At 36.0% G+C, this 4,687-nt stretch overlaps 1 pseudogene; it reads right to left on the bottom strand.

Moving 5' to 3' along the window:
• Positions 1–226: 226 nt before the first annotated feature.
• On the bottom strand, positions 227–1,063 carry LOC147498327 (armadillo repeat-containing protein LFR pseudogene; annotated as a pseudogene).
• Between the last annotated feature and the right edge of the window lie 3,624 nt (positions 1,064–4,687).

Here is a 4,687-nt window from a genome sequence, read left to right as displayed (position 1 = left end):
TTTTTTGTATCCATGTGAAGTATTTTGATGGACTATATATTTACATATCTCTATCTCTATACACAACTTTGAATTATTCTTTTTTGGATTTTAAGTCATGAAATTCATGTTTCCCATTAGCTTCATTTTTTGTCACGTTATATATTGTCTTTGCTTGTGTTTTAATGTGATAGAAAACTCAGATTTCTATTGCTTTGATTTCCCAAATTCCTTGGAACAATCTAAATCAGACGCCTACTCCCCAAATGCCATGAGCCGCACTCACTTTGCTGTTAGGTCTAGATGTCAATTCATATAAAATCCTGGCAAAGTTGTCTGAATATTTTCCATCGGAAAAGAGGATCTTTGCAAAGGCATTTTCAAAAGCTAGAATAAGAGCTCTATTTTGTGGCCCCGAGACCGGGCTCTCCAATTATCATTCCGCTTTCCCGCAAACTTTGAGTGCTGGGATGAGAAGCCTTAATCACTTCGAAGCCGGTCGACGCGCCCATCGCCACTTGCAAGCTTCAGCCTACAATCCATCTTGACTTACGAAAGGTTATAAAGTGCTCCAACAGCTACGGCTTGCATGTATCTATTCTTTGGTAGACTCAAGAGATCAACTAAAGCTTATATATATCGTGGCGAAAAGGCAATAGAAATGGTTCATTGTCGGGGATTTATTATTAAGCGACCAAGCAATCAAAGAAATGGTACGCGGCGGTGCCAGGCCTTGATAGAGGATCCTAGAATCCCCATAATAGCTTGGACTGCACATTTTCGTTTAATTTGATATATGACGGCTTGGAAGAGTGAAGATCCCGAGGTCGATGAGTGGTGCTAAATTCACAATTGTCTCAAGAGCATTTGTTACAAGCTCCTCATCCTCGGTGGAATGATCTTCAATGCATTGGAACACGGTTTCTAAGCAATGACGATGCTAAGCCATAATAATCTCATTTTCCGGCATAAAAGAGAAGTTACTTAATGATAATTGAAGAAAGCAACAACCTGACTGCGCCTTTTTCTTTCGGCCTTCTCCGCCTAGATTAAACAAGCCATCTTCATCGAACCACCATTCGGAGGGATGATGATTTATTGAGTTTTACGCCCTAAGCTTGCGGTACTAGATGCGGATGGTGCTAAGCCATGGTGAAGATGCGCTTCATCCCGATCTAATGCCTCGTATTCATTCGAACCCGTAAAACAACGAGTTTGCACCTAACAATCTCTAACTGAAAGTGTTTCGACATTGCGGACTTCTCTTAGATATTTTTCCAACCTTTGAACATAATATTCCAAACTGAATTCATCAATCACTTTTTTTCTTCATCATCTATATCAACCTCCATGTCAAAGTCAAGATTCACTAGAGAAGACGGGATCTCAATAGAGTATTTGTTACTTAAATCAACTTTCAACTTTAAAGATAAAAAAACTGGAGCAACTGCTTCAATCTTACAATCACAATCCGTACTAGGGTCACCAAAATTAGCATCAAAACAATCTTCTATTGCTAAGTGCCTAAGTTTAGGACAACAAATATCAAGACTCCTTAGCTTGTCGAACTCAATATCGGTTAAGCTCAACGACTCAAGAAACGGGCAGCTTGAGAAGATCTTAGTGGCATCCTTATGGAGAGAGTTGAGATAATACTGAGAGAGAATAGGAAAGAGAGTGAAAGTCGCGATAACATTGAGAGAGAATCACAAATGAAGATATGGGAGAGAGAACATGAGAGAGAATCACAAATGAAGATATGGGAGAGAGAACAAGAGAGAGAGAATATGAGCGAGGTTTGGGGTTTTCTAAACCTTCGTGAGTATATTTTTTATTTCGATATTTCGGTGTTTAAGTTGAGTCCGTTTACGGACGTCCGCTTAAGAGCGGGGCTATATATATATATATATTCAGGCTTTCTAAAATACGTCCTTAAACGGACTTGACCAAAAAAATAAAAAATCTCACGTGAGAAAGAAACTTAAAAAGCCACGCACTAAAAATAGGGAAATAAAAGGAAATAATATCTTATTTTCTCTCTCCCTATTACTCTCTCTTCTCTCTTACCTCTTTCTCTATCTGGTTCTCTCTTTTCGCTCGTGTCTTTCCTCTCTCCCTCCATATTAACAACTCTCCGATTATGGTTTCCGGTATGGAATATCGATCAAAGGAATTGTCGTTCAACTAGTTATTGTTGGTTTTCTATAAAACAATGTTTTGTTTTAAATATCAACAGGGAGGGGGGAGGCGGAGTGTGGCGTTCTATCTTCTGCTAATTGAATTTCTTGAGAAAAGGCAATTCTTAATAATGCCAAGAACGCACAGATGAAGTACCCAACTTTATAACCATTTGGATGGGGAAACAAATACATGAAGCTTTTCTTATAATTAACAAGGAGTTAGATTAGTCTAAATTTATAGGAGACTGAATGACAAAATTGTGTGTGGACATATATATATAATTAGTCCTGAGACAATTTCGACGGAAACCATTAAAAGAATTTGCATGGCGCAATAGTGTTGGGTTGATTTTGGAGCACAATTTGGATTAGAACTTGACTTACCAAGTCATCTACCGAGTTAAAGTTGAAAGTGGAAAGGATCAATCAGAAGAGAAACAAGAAACTAATTATATACAACATACTAAAATCATGGTTCAAATAATGAATCTAACATTTTTTATTTATTTATTGGCCCTCTTCCCTCCCAAGCAAAAAAAAAAGACCCATTTTCAGAATGTTACATACTAAAATCATGGTTCAATGAATTTCTTCGAAATCAGTTCTACGATGAAGGTTATAGAATGAATGGTGAAATGATGATGAGAGATTGAGAAGGTTGCACTCCATGAGCAGGTTATAGATCTAGAAACTTGGAGAGAAATACAAGAGGGAGAGAGAACACAAAGTGGGAGAGGAAGAAACTTTTAGTGTTTAAGACCCGTGGAACTTGTAGGACTCAATTCTTTGTTATATTTTGTGAGAGCAACTTTAATACGTGAAAGGAGAGACGAGATTCCTTTTTTATATTGAGTTCGTTCGAAGTCGGCTTAAACCTGTATATATATATATATACAATTCTTCTCTTCAATGTAGCTACTTAAGTTAACTTTAAATAAGTACGTAAATAAAATTTCATCTACAAAATGAATTTAAACCTATTTTTTTGTAGATATGACATACTCAATATTAATATCATCTCTACAAAATTTCAGCTCATTTGGAAACATCTAACATTGGCAAAAAACAATTACAAAAATTCAACATTTATGGACCGTTAGATTTCTTTTTAAAGATGACAACAATTTTTATCTATGTTAGAGGTTTCCAAATGAGCTGAAATTTTGGGAAGATAATCATTATGTTGAGTGCTTCATAACCCAAAAAAAAATTAGGTTTGAATTCATTTTGTAGGTGAAGTTTTACTTACGTACTTATTTTAAGTTAACTTAAGTAGCTACTTTTTAGAGAATTATTGTATATATATATATATATATATATTATTTTTTTCTTTTTAGAGAAGTGGTTTTCTCTACTGGGTTGGTTATACGAGTACTGTACTGTACTCATGAGTTAATATCGTACTTAATGTTAAAAAATTAATTTAACCTAATTAAGCTAGGGCGTGCGCGCTTCAAAGTAGAGCAAATTGGGCGCGGGTCGCGCCTATGGTGTAAGGTGTGGGGTGCGTTGTGTAAAGACAAACCTAGGGCGCATGCGCGCTTGTAAGTTAAAACTAGGGTTTGAAATTTTCAGGGTCAGGTCACGGGAGGGCAGGGAGTTGGTTGAACAACTCGTATGCTCTCGAACAGTAGCAGAAAAATTCAAAGAAAATGCGAACATTGTTTTTAGTATTGGTTTTGTGAATAGTACGTGAAAACAGTTTTGTTATTCTAAACACGTTATACGTAACAAAGCAAGATGGCAAGTGGCGCCATTTAACAAGATAAATAAATTAATATAAGTGAACAGTAAAACGTAAACAGTAAATACAATCAATATCAAATGGCGAAAAAGATAGGGAAGAGTTTTAAATCCACCTTTAAGCAAATAATTGATGTGTTTAATGTTCTAGCACAAATATCTGAACTTTATGATCCCTAGTTAACAACTTACATCTCTATAGTCATTGTTTAACTAACACGAGGAAAAACTTATTCACCTATCTCTAGCATGAACTCACAATTCCTAGTTCAAATTCAAACACTCCTATCTCTAGAAATATGCAAGAATAGAACTTTAAGAACAAGCAGTATAAGTCTATACTAAATGCATCAAATCCTCACTTTTGGCTTCATTAAACCTCTCTCTCTAATGGAGGTTTAGCATTGTTTCATTGGATGAACAATATCGAAACAGTAAATAAAAGACATTGAAACAATAAATTGAATAAAACTAAGCTTTATTAATGGAGGTGGAGACTACAAGAATAAACCCTAATTACTTAACCCTACACTAAACTAAACTACTCTACACTAAAGAAAGGGGTGCTCGAAGAGGAGTACTAAGTTTAGTCTTAACCCTCTTTATATAGGAGAGAGTTAAGGTCACATTCGTGCATGGGCCAAAAAGGGAGACTTTGGGCTTTTAATGTGAGCCAAAAGTCCATTAGGTTAAGTCTAAAAATGCCACAATTGCTGGAAATTACTTCATTGCCTTTTTCATCCACTTTTACAGCTCTGATTGTGGCAAGGCTGGGTCCATTGGAG

Source organism: Coptis chinensis, chromosome 5, assembly GCF_015680905.1.
Source record: "Coptis chinensis isolate HL-2020 chromosome 5, ASM1568090v1, whole genome shotgun sequence".
Classification (NCBI taxonomy): Eukaryota; Viridiplantae; Streptophyta; class Magnoliopsida; order Ranunculales; family Ranunculaceae; genus Coptis; species Coptis chinensis.
Note: the sequence above shows the minus strand (reverse complement) of the source record. Positions and strands in the feature narration are given on the sequence as shown.